Below are 17380 nucleotides of genomic sequence, written 5' to 3'. Positions count from 1 at the left end.
CAGTTGCATTTTACAGATTTACTGTTATGTAATGTTATCCTGAACAGTAGAAGTGACTCTACAGATACATCAGGTTCGAATCGGATGACATCAGAGCTGCAATACCAAGATCCTTGATACTATTGCCACTACACTAAACAAAGAAGAATATGGAATTTTCTAAAAAGAACCACTCTTTTTCGAGTTTGGCAGGGGCGTGGCCACGACAACCACGATGTTGGCCACATGCTAGGATCGCTCCCAATCTCCTCGCTCATCTGCTGCAATCCGTGCCGCTGTGCCAGTTCCTTTTCCTCAGCCCGGTGTGGCCTGGCTCTGAGAGCTCCTGTGGAGGTGGGGTCTATCTCGGGATTTTGCCTATGATCCAGCAGCTGTCTGATTGTTACCTCAATGGTGGTGCTGGGTGTGGCGGCCGCACTGAAACTGAGGAAGCCGTGGATGCACCACTGTGCTCGCCTTCTATAGTTGGGCACCTGCCTGCTGTGAATGGCCATGCAGGCAGAAGCCGGCCCCTCGCGCACCTCGGACCTGGGGAACTGGGTTCGAGTCTCGGTACTGACACTGAACATCCTGTGATTCTGGGCAAATCACTTAATCTCCCCGTGCCTAACCAAAAAAAAAGAATGTGTGTCCTCATGTAACGTAACTGGTGCTATGTAAAGCGCTCTGATACCCGATTGGAATTGGGTCAAGTTCGCGCTATATAAAACTCAGCAAAAACAAAAAAAAGGGAGTATCATTTGTAACATCTGACTTTATTGCCCTACTACTCAATTTCAAATAGAATTTGGATCTAACTTTGTATCGTGCTTTTAAGTGGATTCTCAGTTGTTTTCATTCTTTATTTTTGGGGGAATTCGTTTGGTTGATAAATATAGGATCATCAAGGGACTTGCTGGGGCTTGGGTGACAAGTAGCCTGGACATTCATGCTCGCTGCGGTGGTGCACCCCCTGATGGGTTGGAGGCCTGGATTCCCTGCTGGTGCCCTGTAGTCTTGGAAAACTCAAGGGCCACGGGAAGTTTGAGGCGACTGCTGGAACACTGCTGGACTTGCCTTCGCTTGTTGGAGGCCTGGCTCAGACGGGTGCAGGTGGCCTCCTCTGCAGGAGTCACACTGTGCCCCAGAGCTGTGCGAGGCCAGGGGTGGGGGATGCTCTTGCTGTAGTGGCAGGCTGCAGCGTGCCCCTGGTGGGGCGGATGATAATATCCCCTGGTTGTGACTTTAAGCCCTAAAGGAACCGATGGGCTGCGGCTGGTGAGAACAACTTGGGGCCCAGAGGGGTTTTGGACAGTTCTGCTGGCCTGGACCAAGGGGACCTGCGGATGTACACTGGGCATGGGCCCGTCAAAAAGCTGTGGACTTGTGGGTCAGGGTTGAATGCTGGGGCGGATGGCTGCTCCCTGACGTACTGCGGCATACCCCCCTCTCACCCCCCCTCCCTCCAAGAGTGGTATTGTTGGCCCTGGTTAGTGACTTGGGCAGTGGCTGGTGGGGCCGATGCCCGGTTTCCACGCAGTAAGGGCCCCAGTCGTGGCTGCTCGTGCTGTCCTCGGGCAAGCGGGCCGTTCTTCATCTGACTGACTTCTGGGGTCTGTGGTCAATATGGGTAAAGACAGCATGCCCCTGCTGCACCTGCTGAAACTCTGATCGACCAGCTCACCACGGCAGCCTTGGGTGGGCAGGGAGCTGGCCCTTGTCAATAGAGTACCCCCCAGCTCAGCCCGATCATGCTGCTATCTGTCAGGCCATCCAGAAGTTGAGTAAATGGTGGAGACCAAACTGAAGGAGGTCAATGTGGATGTCTCGCTCCTGCGTCAAGACCTACGTAGTGTTGCCCACCGTGTTACTGAAAACGAGCACTGGGTCTCGTCCGAGGAAGATGATGTGACAGTCCTCAAGGCCCAAATTTCGACACTCCTTATTGCGGCAACAGCGGTGGACACCCAGTCCGAAGATGCTGAAAATTGGTGACGCAGGAATAATCTGGTTTGTGGGGTTTCCTGAGAGTGTGGAGATCCCGAATGCTGAGTGGTTTCTAGTGGATTGGTTGCACCCCTGTATACCGGAGGGGTGCCTGTTGCCCTGTTTTGTGGTGGAGATGGCCCATTGGTCCCTTACGCTGTGCCCTAGCCGGCCACCGGCATTCCTGAATGATTGCACGAGTCCCCAACTTTCGTGATACAGATGTTGTTCTTCTAAAGGTCAGACGCCGGCAAGATCTTTCCTATCCAAACATGCGTATCATGATTTTGCTTAGGCAATCCAGCAGCACAGGCGATTGTTTGATATGCTGAAACGAAAGCTACGAGCCCTTCAGTTCTCTTTCCTGCGAAGCTGAAGGTAATCGTCAATTCTAAAACCTTGTGTTTGAGGCATATGAGCTACAGATCACACACTTGGCATTAGATCGCCATCTGGTGTTGGGCTCGGATGCTTGCACCTTGTTGTTGTCTTGGAAGAAGTCTTTGTAGTCACGAGATAGGTGACCCCTCACTTGGACGATAGTGCACATGGGGATTGTTTTTTTCCCCCATTGGGTTCGGATGCAACTTTTGCGCAGCGGTTCGAAACTTAAGTTTCAAACTTTTTCGATGCGCAAAACTTTCTCAAACTCTTCGATTTGACTTCAAACATCCAATCTTCGACGCACCTTTCATCGGCTCAATTCCAATCATCGATGCGGGCCGTTAGGCCTATCCAAACCGCAAGGCCTACGGCTCATGGAAAGGACTCCGTTCCAAAAATGCCCCCAGTGTGGAGCAAAGTTCCCACAAAGTGACCATCACGAGGTCTGTAACCTGTGCCTCTCGCCAGAACACAAGTCCAGCTGCCCAGCCTGTGCCTCTTTTCGTTCGAAAAAGACTATCCGCGATCGTCAGGCTCGATGACACATCATGGCACAGAGATCAGCTCCGGAACCAGTGGACATCTTTGATCAAGGTCCAAATGTCCACGAAGAAGATTCCGAAGATCTGGAGATCGTGTCAGAGGCAGAAGACTCCGATGACCCCATCACTCTTGGTCAGCGAGTGAGTACTACTGCCCCTGCCCCAACCCCACCACCAAAACAGAAGGCACTGGTCAAGACTTCGCCTGTTAGCCCTAGTCACGACCGAAAGCACACTTCAGAAGCCCCGCCTCTGGGCCCGGCTCCGAAGAAGAAAGATAAGCCTTCCGGTAACTCGGGACCGAGCACACCGCATGTAATAGTCCCACCGGCACCTTCGGTACCGAAGCCAAAAGAACACTCTGCTCCGAAATCGGCTCCGACTCCTTCCTCATCAAAACAAAAACCGGCCCGAACACCTCGAGGCCCATAGATAAACCGGCTTCGAACACTTCCAAGCCTAAAGATTACACCTCAGCTCCAAAATCCAAACCTTAGGAACCGAAAAACAAGCCTAAGTATTCTACCACGCCTCCTAAGGCCAAAGAGCCCAAATCTCTGCACCAGCCCCGCTCGGAACCGAAAAAATCGGCGCCGAAAGCGGTTATCGAGGAAGAGAAACATTTTCATCCGGATCCTGTTGATCCCAAATAGAAAAAGATCTGCATTAACCCTAAAACAGGACATGTCACAGCTGTGCCATGCAATAAGAGGAAATTGGCCACAGCACACACCCCTCCAGTGCCTGTCAAGAAGAAGGACTGTGCTACGTCACCTATGCCTCCTTCTTCTCCTGTCCTTCCTTCTAACCCCCTTCCTCTACCCAAACCTGTTACACCTCCACCTATAATTTCTCCACCACATACACCACCACAAGATGATGATGATGATGATGACCTAGGGTTGGGGGGAGACCCTAATGACCCGTTCATGGATCCAGACGACCCACCACAAGATGATTGGGATTACAACGACCCAATAGATCCACCAGACCTCCCAATCCCCCAACAATACTCAACAAAACCATCTCCCCCAGACGACAATATTGGTTTTGGACAACTAATCAATAGGGCGCTGTTTTCCACGGTGTGCATATGCACTCTGACACAACAGAGGAGGATTTCCTTCTAGATACATTTGAACAGTTTCAAAAAAACGTGCACATATTACCAATGATTAAAGGGGTCATTAAACATGTCCCTGACATATTCAAAGATCCTGTACGGGCCAGAATGCTTAACCCTAGGATAGATAAAAAATATAGAACTGCTTCTGACGACCCTGTGTACATCAAAGGTCAGCTGCCCTTGGATTCATTAGTCGTTTCCAACTCCCAGACCTCCGGGGATACACCACCCCCTGATAAAGAATCTAAATTATTAGATGCTTCTGGCAAAAGGGTAGCTGTGCAGGCGGCCAATCACTGGCGCATAGCCAACACTCAACCACTGCTCGCTAGATATGATAGGGCCCACTATGACCAGTTGGAAACCCTATTACAGCATTTGCCTGACCAATATAAAACTCAAGCAAATGATCTAATCCAGGAGGGCAAATTAATAACAAACGCCTCAATTAAATATGCCCTTGATGCCGCAGACACTGCTTCTAGGGCCATTAATACTAGTGTACTGCTCAGGTGACATGCCTGGCTACGCATTTCAGGTTTTAAGCAAGAGGTCAAGACCACCATTCTAAATCAGCCGTTCAATCAAGAACAACTTTTTGGACCGGCTGTAGACATTGATCTTGAAAAAATGAAAAAAGACACAGAGACTGCTAAGTCCATGGGAGTGTTGCAGTCCCTGCACACACGTGGCTCCTTTCGTCGCTCCTTCTATAGAGGAGCCTCCAAAAACGTGGGCACAGATAACCTAATCTTCCTTTAAAAACGCCATCCAAACATCCCCCAATAGAGGATATTTTAGAGGAGGATACAGAGGGAACAACAACAAAGGCAGAGGCCGAGGTAACAACAACACTCGCACCTCTCCTGCTGCTAAACAGTGACTTCCCTCCACTCCCCCCAGACCATTCCACTCCGGTCGAGGAAAGATTGTCACAGTTCATACGTGTCTGGGACTCCATCACAACAGACAAGTGGGTAAGACGAATTATCCAATATGGTTACTGCCTGGAATTTACAGCTAACCCCCCAAACATACCACCCAAGCAGCGTCCAATGTCCACAGAACATCTTACACTTTTAAAACAAGAAGTTCTCTCGTTGCTTCAGAAGCACGCCATAGAGCCAGTCCCCTTACTATAGAAGGGAACAGGGGTTTACTCCCTGTATTTCCTAATCCCCAAAAAGGACGGGACCCTAAGGCCAATACTCGACCTAAGACCCCTCAATCTGTATATACACTCGGATCATTTTCACATGATCATTCTCCAACAAGTGCTTCCACTGCTCCAACAAGGGGACTTCCTAGCCACACTAGATCTCAAGGACGCCTACTTCCACATTCCCATACATCCTGCTCACAGGAAGTATCTAAGGTTCGTGGTAGACTGACAACACTATCAGTTCAAAGTCCTTCCATTCGGAGTCACCACTGCTCCAAGTATTTACCAAGTGCCTTGCAGTGGTAGCAGCACACCTAAGAAGACAACAAATCCATGTCTTCCCATATCTGGACGACTGGCTGATAAAAGCCAAATCATTCAACCAGTGTGTTCAACACACTCACCAAACCGTCCAAACGCTGCACAACTTGGGGTTCACGATCAACTATACCAAGTCGCACCTCCAGCCCTCTCAGGTACCTCAATATCTAGGGGCCACAATAAACACTTCCACAGCTCTAGCGTATCCCAGTCCAGTCAGGATAGCCAGCATACAACAAATTTCACACCCAACACTCTCTCCCAGCCAGAGTGTTCATGCAACTCATAGGCATGATGGCATCTTGCATATTTATTGTACCTTATGCAAGACTTCAAATGCATTACATGCAAAACGGTCCAGCACTATACAACATGTTATAAAGAGTCCACATTAAAGTTCAAGACAATGAGCACACGGAAAGATATCCAAATCCAAATGTGTGTTTTCTTGAAAAAGTTTTTCATTATGTTTCTTAAAAGGGTTTCTCTTTATTTCCTCAAAGGCAAAGATTCATAGCCAATGCGTTTCGTCTCCCATAGAGACTTCTTCAGGGCTTCACAATGTGACACAAAGTATATTCATATAGACGTTTATGCAGGTCAAGTGTTTGACAATCCAATGCACGCAAGACTTCTGATGCGTCCCTTACAAGAATGTCTGGCACATCAGTGGAATCAGGCTCAAGGACAACTTACAGATCTGGTGTTGGTGGACAGCCGCACATGTCGCTCTCTGCAGTGGTGGAACACAACAAACGTATCCAAAGGGCGGCCGTTCTTCGAGCCTGTTCCACAGATACTACTAACAACAAACGCATCACTCACAGGATGGGGAGCCCATCTCCTCAATCACACAACTCAAGGCAAATGGACCACTCAACAGAAAGTGCTCCATATCAATCATCTAGAACTGCTAGCAATATTCCTAGCTCTGAAATCATTCCAACTCCATGTACAAAATAAGGCAGATCTGATCCGAACGGACAACATGACAGCCATGTATTACATACAAAAACAAGGAGGCACACATTCTCTAGAGCTGTCCCAGCTCGCACAGAACTTTTGGAGATGAGCCATCCCACAAAACATATACCTGCTTGCAGAGCACCTTCCAGGAGTTCACAATCAGATTGCAGATCTGTTAAGTCGACAGACACAACAGATTCACGAATGGGAACTACATCCATAAGTTCTTCTAACATTCTTCCAAATTATGGGACCAACCAGACATAGATCTGTTTACCACACACGAAAATGCAAAATGCCCAACCTTCGCCGCCAGGTTTCCACTCCCGCTGTCCTAGGGCAATGCGATATGGATGAACTGGTCAGGCAGATTTGCGTACGCTTTTCCGCCACTCCCACTGATGCCACAAGTGGTACGCAAGCTCCGACAACAGTCTCTAAAAATGATCCTAGTAGCTCCCACATGGGCACGCCAACCGTGGTTCACACCACTGTTGGAACTCTCACTTGTCCCACACCAAAAACTACGCCTCTCCCCATCACTACTAACGCAGAACCATGGAGAGATAAGGCACCCCGATCAAACTCAGCTGAATCTGGCGATCTGGCTCCTGAAGTCCTAGAGTTCGGTTACCTTAACCTTCCACCGGACTGTATGAATATCATTAAAGAAGCCAGGCGCCCTACCACCAAAGCTTGCTATGCTGCAAAATGGAGATTTGCCATTTCCTGCACTAACAATAACATTAATCCTCTGGATGCGTCCATCCAGAACTTAATGGTATGTGGAGTGAACAGGCATATTCATCCAGAACATCATTTGCTACTTACTACATTTGCAAAGATGTAATTTAGCATACTCATCCATATGCCTACATCTAGCAGCACTTGCCGCTTACCTACAAAACAGACAACACTTGTCCCTTTTTAGGGTCCCAGCAATTAAAGCCTTTATGGAGAGACTTAAAAAAATAATTCCTCCCACATTACCACCCTCTCCGGTATAGAATCTCAACATTGTACTTACTAGGCTCATGGGACCCCCATTTGAAGCTCTACATAAATGTGAACTTCAGTTCCTCACATGGAAAGTAGCTTTCCTTATTGCAATCACCTCTCTCAGAAGGGCGAGTGAGATCCAGGCTGTAACCATACAAGAACCCTTCTTACAAATACATCGTAACAAGGTGGTTCTCAGAACAAATCTAAAATTCCTGCCTAAAGTCATCTCTGCATTTCACCTTAACCAATCAGTGGAGTTACCAGTGTTTTTCCAAAACCCAGACTCTGTAGCAGAGAGAGCTCTTCACACGCTAGACGTCAAAAGAGCTCTACTTTATTATATTGACAGGACTAAATCCTTTCGCAAAACTAAACAATTGTTTGTAGCTTTTTTCCCACCACATAAGGGTAATCCCATCTCCAAAGCTGGGATTGCAAGGTGGATTGTTAAATGTATCCAAATATGTTACCAAAAGGCTAAACGCACGCTAACAATTCCCCCTAGAGCGCACTCAACACGCAAACTAGGGGCTTCCATGGCATTCTTAGGGAACATTCCCCTAGAAGACATTTGTAAGGCAGAAACATGGTCTACAACACACACCTTCACTAAACACTATTGTGTTGACATGCAGGCCAAGCGACAAGCTTCTGTGGGCCAAGCTGTTCTTAAAACGCTCTTTCAAACTACTGCAACCGATACAGGTGACCACCGCTAGGGGAGATACTGCTGTACAGTGTGTGAACTGCAGCTCATATGCCTCAACGGAAAATGCTACTTGCCAGTATGCATCTGTTCGTGGCATCTAGAGCTGCAGATCCACACACGCCCACCCACCTCCCCGGGACCTGTATCTGTTCCAGTACTATCTTACTTAGATATACACACATAGACATCTCTTTCTTTTCTACTAACTCCATCATTTCCCATCATGGCGAAAAACAATCTGAGGATGGAGTCGATGCCCATGCGCACTATCGTCCAAGGGAGGAGTCACCTATCTCGTGACTACAAAGACTTCTTCCAAGACAACAACAAGGTGCAAGTGTCACGATGCCAGCAGCTCTTGCTACTAGGGTAGCCACTAACCTCGGTAGATCATCAGCAGGAGCGAGGATCGATGGGTATGTCCCCAAATTCCCCAGGGCGCCGCACCGCACAGGGTAATGAAAACACCGCTATGGGAACCACCCCCTAGGGAAGAAGAGAAAAAGGGACAAAGAATAAACACCACGGCGTCCCTCTTGCCTTCCAGGGGTCCAGACCAGGCCAACCGGGGAAACTGCACAGGGAGAGAGACAGAGGATTAGAGAAGGCGGACCCACCCCAGTTATCCCCCCCTGCTTCTGTAGTTGTCTTTGGGGTTTTCTGTACCTGCAAGAGGCGACGGACTCTCGGGGAATTGTGGAATGGAATAGGTGCGACGAAGAATCGTGGAGCAGTTATCCCAGATGGCTTCTGGGGGTTTTGGAGGATCAGGACCACAAGAAGGGACGCTGGTGTAGGTTGTCGGAATCTCGACACAAAATCAGCAAAGAGGCAATAGTACCAACCAGAGTAGTACACACGGCAGTGGCCCGTGACTACTCTGAAAACAAACAAACAAGCACCAAAACGCAAAATCATCAAGGAAAAGCCGGGACTGCAGGCGGCGATCCCCTTGCAGTAGTAGGACCCACCAGCTCGAGTATGAGCTCAAATACCTGAACGAGGCTGGAGGTCGGCGGCGTAGTTCTGGAGTGCGTTCCTCTCCGGTTACATCACCGTGGAAACGCTACGAGCGGCTACAGGAAGGAACGCGTCTACGAACGCTTCCCCTTGAGTTGGGTTCACTGGGGGAAGGGGGGGGGGGGTGAGACTCGGTCGTCCCGCGGGGACAACACCTTCCGCCGACCGAGTCTCGTGGGTGCCGGATATCCTATGAACTGTTGAGCTCTGGGAAATACGATACGCGGGTGACTGCAGCGCAGCTCTGGACAGGTCGCTATGGCGTAGTTTCACCGGAGGACAGGCTCTCGCTCACGGGTCAGGTACTCAGCGGATTGACACGCCCCCTTCTGCGGGAGCGGCGTGTATTTGTACTTCCGGGGGTCGAGGAGCGCCTTCCTGCTTCCGGGTGGGACTTGCGTCGGGAGTCTGGGTAACGTAGTCCCTGTTTCGGCCGTGGGCCGATAATCGCGACAGAACCTCCCCTTACGGACCGCCGTCTCGGCGGTTGCCCAGGTTTACCGGGGTGTCTTGCGTGGAAACGTTTCAATAGCTGGGGGCAATGTAGGTTGTTGGCTGGTTCCCATGTTCTATCTTCAACCCCATAGCCTTCCCAGTCGATTAAATATTGTACCCTGCCTCACAGGAGACGTGAATCTAGAATGTCTCGGACTTCATATTCTTCCTGTCCGTCTATCTCCAGTGACGTAGGTTTGACTGGCAATCTCATGTTCCTCGGACATGGTCGAAGCAAGGAAACATGAAATACAGGGTGGATACGCCATGCAGGGGGTAAGGTGAGCCGGACTGCTACAGGATTGATAATACCCTCAATCCCATAGGGCCCTATGTATTTAGGTGCTAATTTTCCCACCCCTTTTAAGTGGAGGTTTTTTGTGGACAGCCACACTTGGTCACCAATCTGATAGGCGGGTTCTGGCGTTCTTTTTGTGTCTGCTGCCTTTTTCTGTGTGGTTTGGGCGTGGGCAAACTGCCGTTTGGCATCTATGAGCACTGCTCTCAAGTGAGCGTGATGTTCCTCTATCGAGGGGTGTTTGGACTCCACAGGCCAGTCGAACGGTAGCATATTTGGGTGAAACCCGTGTAAACAAAAGAAGGGGGAGCACCCTAGCGTGGAGTGTTCTGCGTTGTTGTACGCGAATTCGGCTGTCCAGATCAAGGAATACCAGTCAGTGCTGTTTTGGAGGGTGAAACAACGTAAGTACTGCTCTAGCATTTGGTTGAGCCTCTCGGTTTTCCCATCTGTTTGGGGATGGTAGCTTGTGGATAACCGGGCGTCAAGGTCCATGGCTGTACACAGCGCCCTCCAAAACCGGGAAGTGAACTGGGATCCCCGGTCGGTGATGAGAATTTGGGGTATCCCATGGGCTCTCACTATGTGTTGTAGGAATATCAAGGCCAGCTCAGCGGACGAGGGCAGTCTCTTAAGGGGAATGAATCTTCCCATCTTTGTTAGATGGTCAACCACAACGAGAATGGAGTGTATCCTTCACTGGGGGGCATTTCAACTACAAAGTCCATGGAGACCGTGTGCCAGGGAACTGGAGGGATCGGTATGGGCCGTAATAACCCCACTGGTTTGACATTGCTAGTTTTTCCCTGAGCGCACACTGCACAGCATTTTAAGTACTCCCTTGTATCTTTGCACAGTGTAGGCCACCAGAAGGATCTTTCAATGTTCGCTATGGTTTTATATTCCCCTAAATGTCCTCCCAACTTGGAGTCGTGAGCCCAGGTTAATACTTGTTGATGTAGTGTTGCATGAGGTATGTACAGCGCATGATGATGATATAACAAGTCCCCTGTGGTGGTTCTGTGTCCTGGTTCTTCCTGTAGCCAAGTTTGGCTATCTATGTCGGTTAGGGCGACTTTCACATGTTCGAGGAAATCCTTGGAAACCACGAAGGCGAGGGTGTTATCCTGAAATGCTGCCGCAGGGATTATGGGAGGAGGCTCTTGGTTTTCATCCGGGGACGGAAATGTTTCATCATCTTGTCAGGACAGAGCATCTGCTTTCCCATTCTGGGGTCCGGGTTTGTATTTAATCAGGAAGTCATAGTCAGAAAAGAACAGAGACCATCTCAGTTGGCGGGGAGTTAGTGCTCGTGCTGTTTTCAAAAAGAGGAGGTTTCGGTGGTCGGTGTAGATTTCCACCGTATGCCTCGCACCCAGCAAGTAATGCCTCCACTCCTCACAAGCCCTTTTTATGGCCAGTAACTCTTTATCCGACACCGAATAGTTGATCTCGCTAGGGGCCAGTTTTTTGGAGAAGTACGCGACGGGATGGAGCTGTCCGGTCTCGGGGTGTCGTTGGGATAGAATACCCCCGAGTGCGTATTGTGAAGCGTCTGTTTCCACCACAAATGGAAGGGAAGTATCGGGATGCCTGAGGATAGTGGCATTGGTGAAATGACTTTTCAGTGTCTCAAAGGCCTGGTTGGCTTCGGCGTTCCACTGGAACAAGGCGTTTTTTCTCAGGAGGCTGGAGATGGGGTGGATTACCTTAGAGAAGTCCTTGATGAAACGCCTGTAGTAATTCGCGAATCCCAGAAAGCTTTGCACTGCCTTTATGGTATGGGGTGGCTTCCATCCTGTTATGGCCTCTACCTTCCCAGTGTCCATTTGAAAGCCTCGGGAGTTGATAACATATCCCAGGAAGGTAACCTCTTCTACATGGAACAAACATTTTTCGAGTTTGGCGTACAAGGAATGAGCCCGGAGTCTGTCTAGCACCTTTTTGACGTGGAGTATGTGGTCTGGAAGGTTGTCCGAATATTCCAAGATGTCGTCAATGTATACTATACAGTGTGTGTTCAATAGGCCCCCGTAAGACTTCGTCCATAAAGTACTGGAAGGCTGCGGGGGCGTTGCACAATCTGAAAGGCATCACCTGGTACTCGTAAAGGCCGTATTTTGTACGAAAGGCGGTTTTCCACTCATCTCCAGCCTTCACGCGCACCAGGTGATAGGACCCCTCAGATCTAGCTTGGTAAAGATACGAGCCCCTCTTAGTTGGTCCAGTAAGACAGGAATCAATGGCAACGGGTATCGATTTTTTTATCGTTACTTTGTTAAGAGCCCGGTAATCGATACAGGTTCGGAGCTCGTCACAGTCCTTCTTCGAAATGAAAAAGAGAGGAGAAGATGCAGGCGATGTTGAGTGTCGTATGAATCCTGATGTTAGATGCCAGGTACTTCTGGAGGTACTGTGTCTCTGGTTCGGTAAGGGCATATACTCTACTGCAAGGAATGTCTGCTCCGGGGATGAGTTCTATACGACAATCGTAGGGTCGATGAGGCGGCAACTGAGTGGCTTTCTGTTTATCAAAGACCTCACCGTATTCCTTGTAGTCTTCGGGCAAGACGGTAGAACAGCAGAAGCCAACGGTACTGCAACCCGTCGCTAGCAACTCCGCTTGTGTGTTGTTCCGTTGTTCTGGCTTGACCTGTTTCTGGGTACAATGTTCTTGGCAAAACGTGGACGTCAGGGAAACGGTACGTTCTGTCCATCGGATGACCGGGTCATGTAACGTAAGCCAGGGCATGCCCAAGATGAGACGGAAATGTGGAGCGTCAATAAGGTCGAATTGTATGGTTTCATAATGATCCGTCCCAATCTGTAAGGTAAGCGGCAAGGTGTGATGTGTGACCGGACCGGAGGTCAAGGCCTTCCCATCGACAGCCTTCACGGCTTCTGGGGTTTTTTTGCTCTCGCAGGGCACTCCGATATGTTTTGCGTACTGCTGGTCTATGTAGTTTCCTGTGGCTCCGGAATCCAACAAGGCCGAGGTACTGAGAGGAGCGGTGATTGAGACCCATAACTCGACATTCACAGAGATATGGGCTACTGCCGGTTGGAGAGTGTTTGCCAGCAGCGCTGGGACCGTAGATAAGCCCAAACCCAAGGCGTTGGTCCCTTCTATCCTTGGGTTCCGTAGTTTTCCGACTCCTGTTGGATAGCGGCCTGTGTTCTTGAGAGATTGCCTCTCTCCGGACCTCTCTCCCGGGCTCGGCAGTCCCTAATGAAATGTCCCCCTTTCCCGCAATACAGACACAGTTTCTGTTGTCTTCTTTTTTCTCTTTCGTCAGCTGTCAAGGGCCCTCTGATACCTCCTATCTGCATGGGTTCGGGTCTGTCGGAGGACTTGGGTGAGTCTCCCTGAGTGAGCCGTGGTCGAACAGGGATGGGGCGCATCTCGCCTCGGCTTCTATCCCCTTTTCGCTCTTGCACCCTATGGTCCAATTGGACTGTAAGTTCGATTAATTCCTCACAGGACTGGGGTAGTTGTACCACTTGGGAAAGGACGTCCTTAAGTTCGCACCGGAGCCCTTGGTAAAACAGAGTAGTCCTTTTCTCGGGTGGCCAGTCGGTTTCAACCAACAGGCGATTGAACGCCGTTATGTAAGTCAGCAGGTCCTGTGATTCCTGACGTAATGTGAGGAGTTCTTTATCCAAGGACAACATATGCGTTTTCCTGTCGAAAAGTTTCCTCATCTCTAAACAAAAGGCCTTAAAATCATGCAGGACTGGATCATTCCGCTCCATTAACGGGATGGTCCAATTGGCAGCATTCCCTCCCATATAGGACATCATGAATGAAGTCTTCGCCGCGTCTTCCTGAAAGATGGCGGGTTTGCAGAGGAAATGTAGACGGCTTTAGTTAAGGAAGGTCTCAAATTTCTTCGGGTCCCCATAGAATTGTTCTGGTGGGGCCAGATGTATGCCGGGGTTATGTATCACCTGCACTGTTGGAGTAGCCCCTACGGTGGGAGGACTGAGGGTGTGCGCGGAAAAGAATCCCGGGGCCTGTGCACCCGCCCCCATAGAGGTGGTTAGTGGGGGCAGTGTCCAGTCCTTGATGTACGGACTTATCCCCGCTACCGGGGTTTTGCCACTTCGGGAGATGCCCGCTACTTCTCTATGTAGGGTCCCTATCTCGGCTCTAAGCTCTTGGGACTCCTGTCTAGAGGTGTGAACCTCCTGCTGCAAAGCCGCCAGGCTCTCCACCAGTGAGGCTAACACGGCGTTAGTATCCATCGCTCGGGCTGATGGTGCACGTGGGCTTGTCAATCTGTCACGATGCCAGCAGCTCTTGCTACTAGGGTAGCCACTAACCTCAGTAGGTCATCAGCAGGAGCGAGGATCGATGGGTATGTCCCCAAATTCCCCAGGGCGCCGCACCACACAGGGTAATAAACACCGCTATGGGAACTGCCCCCTAGGGAAGAAGAGAAAAAGGGACAAAGAATAAACACCACGGCGTCCCTCTTGCCTTCCAGGGGTCCAGACCAGGCCAACCGGGGAAACTGCACAGGGAGAGAGACAGAGGATTAGAGAAGGCGGACCCACCCCAGTTATCCCCCCCCTGCTTCTGTAGTTGTCTTTGGGGTTTTCCGTACCTGCAAGAGGCGACGGACTCTCGGGGAATTGTGGAATGGAATAGGTGCGACGAAGAATCGTGGAGCAGTTATCCCAGATGCCTTCTGGGGGTTTTGGAGGATCAGGACCACAAGAAGGGACGCTGGTGTAGGTTGTCGGAATCTCGACACAAAATCAGCAAAGAGGCAATAGTACCAACCAGAGTAGTACACACGGCAGTGGCCCGTGACTACTCTGAAAACAAAACAAACAAACAAGCACCAAAACGCAAAATCATCAAGGAAAAGCCGGGACTGCAGGCGGCTATCCCCTTGCAGTAGTAGGACCCACCAGCTCGAATATGAGCTCAAATACCTGAACGATGCTGGAGGTCGGCGGGGTAGTTCTGGAGTGCGTTCCTCTCCGGTTACATCACCGTGGAAACGCTACGAGCGGCTACAGGAAGGAACGCGTCTACGAACGCTTCCCCTTGAGTTGGGTTCACCGGGGGGGGGGGTGTGAGACTCGGTCGTCCCGCGGGGACAACACCTTCCGCCGACCGAGTCTCGTGGGTTCCGGATATCCTATGAACTGTTGAGCTCTGGGAAATACGATACGCGGGTGACTGCAGCGCAGCTCTGGACAGGTCGCTATGGCGTAGTTTCACCGGAGGACAGACTCTCGCTCACGGGTCAGGTACTCAGCGGATTGACAAGCCCCCTTCTGCAGGAGCGGCGAGTATTTGTACTTCCGGGGGTCGAGGAGCGCCTTCCTGCTTCCGGGTGGGACTTGCGTCGGGAGTCTGGGTAACGTAGTCCCTGTTTCGGCCGTGGGCCGATAATCGCGACAGCAAGCATCCGAGCCCAACACCAGATGGCGATCTAATGCTAAGTGTGTGGATCTGCAGCTCTACATGCCAAAAACAGATGCATACTGGTAAGTAGTATTTTCATTTTTGGGCATACCATTCACACTTAGGGTGGCAAACGGAACAAATGATGGACGGGATGCTGAACCATGCACACATTCAACCCCAGTCATAAAGATTTGGGTTTAATCGATTGTTCTTTTGCCGCCCAAAATTGAGAAGGGTATGCCCAGACGTGAGTCCCATGCTCACTGCGCCACTAGATTCAAGCTAGCCGGGATGATGCCCTGAAACCGGTCCCAGGATGCTTGTTTTCGGTCCAGGGGGGACCTGGCTTGGCAGTTCAGGCTTGACTGTTCCTGTAAGACCTGGGGTCACTAAGCCCTAAGGGGGTAACGTGACTCAAGCGGCTGGGCACCCAAAGGCTTATGTGTAAAGCGACCATACAACACACACATCCTCTGAAGCAGGGAACGCACACAATAAGGGACGCCACACTGTAGGGTTTATGCAAACAACTCAAGTTTATCTAAGCAGTTAGCCGTAAATACAGTTCCTTATATGTAAATGCAGTTCATTAGATGTAAATGTAGTTCATTAGAGGTAAATGGCCTTCTCTACATAGGTTAGCATCTGTTGCACCAATCATACATAACGGTGCTGTAGGCGGTACCTGGTGACCTCAGCACTATATTCACCAGCAATTCCCCCTGAGGCCCTAGGCCACACTCGTATACCTTAACATCCGTTGTACGGACTGGGAATCGTAGCGCCACACCTGGGGACGAGTAGGGGCTCAGGGCCGACTTCGCGGGCTTCCCGCCCCCCTGGTACCCTTAGCGCCTCAGTGGGCTGTTACCGCGCTACTCGCACCAGTCAGGCCTTGTACACTTTTGAACAGCGCTCAAGAACCCAGCGCTACTCGTGATAATTGCGCCGTGAACCCTTGTGAGCAGAGCTTGCGAACATAGCGTTACTCGTAATAATTGAGCGTTGAACACTTCAGAGCAAAGCCTACCAACACAGCGTTACTCGTAATAATTGAGCATTGAACACTTCAGAGCAAAGCCTACCAACGCAGCGTTACTCGTAATAATTAAGCATTGAACACTTCGGAGCAGAGCCTGCGAACATAGCGCTACTCGTACTAATTTAGCATCAAACACTTCAGTGCAGTTCGTAGGGCACAACGCTGCTCGACAGTCTCAGAGGAGAGGGGCAATCCCTCGGCGGGGTGTCAAAGTCTTGGGTGAACGGGGGGAACTCCCACGGAGGGGGAATCCGGGTGTCGGGGTGCGGTGCCGCTCCCGGTCTGTAGGGGGCGCACCGGGTCCATCCCAAGCCTCCCGGCTTACCTTGATCTTGACGTCTGGAGGCGTCCGACCCAGCTCCGGACTCCGCAGTAGATCCTTCAGCGACGGGGCCGGCCACGGCCTCACAGACCTCCGCATGCAACTACCACGGCAGCGACGGGCCACGCTTTGGTGATGATGCACACTTCAGGCTTCCGGGCCGCGGCGGTGAGCGCGCTCTGGTCCCCGCACACAAAGGGGGGGGGTCAAATTAAGCGGGAGAGCTCCGTGCTCAATGGGGATTGATGCAGGGGATCCCAGGCCAGGTCAGGGAGCGCAGGGGTCTCAGCGCTAGTACCTGGTTGATCTCCAGCCGTTCCGCAATCAGCTTCAGCGTAAAGTTTCAGTGTTCAGGTTCGACATGAAGTCTCAGCATTCAGGTTCAGCATGCAGTCGTGACATGAGGTCTCAGCATTCAGTTTCAGCATTCAGGTTCAGCATGCAGTCGTGACATGAGGTCTCAGCATTCAGTTTCAGCATTCAGGGGTGACCTGAAGTCCTGATGGCGCAGATGTTTCCGGCGCCCATGGGGGGTTCTGTTCCTGGGGGGTAGGGATTGAGTTGGCGACTAGGTCCTTCCTAGTCAGGCGGGCAGAGGGTCCCT

At 50.7% G+C, this 17380-nt stretch overlaps 1 protein-coding gene across 1 annotated transcript in view; it reads left to right on the top strand.

Annotated features, from left to right (window-relative positions):
- IFNAR2 (interferon alpha and beta receptor subunit 2) overlaps nucleotides 1–17380 on the top strand; it is a 276605-nt gene that overhangs the window by 138912 nt on the left and 120313 nt on the right. The window lies entirely within an intron of this gene.

Source organism: Triturus cristatus, chromosome 8, assembly GCF_964204655.1.
Source record: "Triturus cristatus chromosome 8, aTriCri1.1, whole genome shotgun sequence".
In the NCBI taxonomy this organism is placed as follows: domain Eukaryota; kingdom Metazoa; phylum Chordata; class Amphibia; order Caudata; family Salamandridae; genus Triturus; species Triturus cristatus.
The sequence above is the reverse complement of the archived record's forward strand: the minus strand, read 5'-3'. Positions and strand labels throughout refer to the sequence as shown.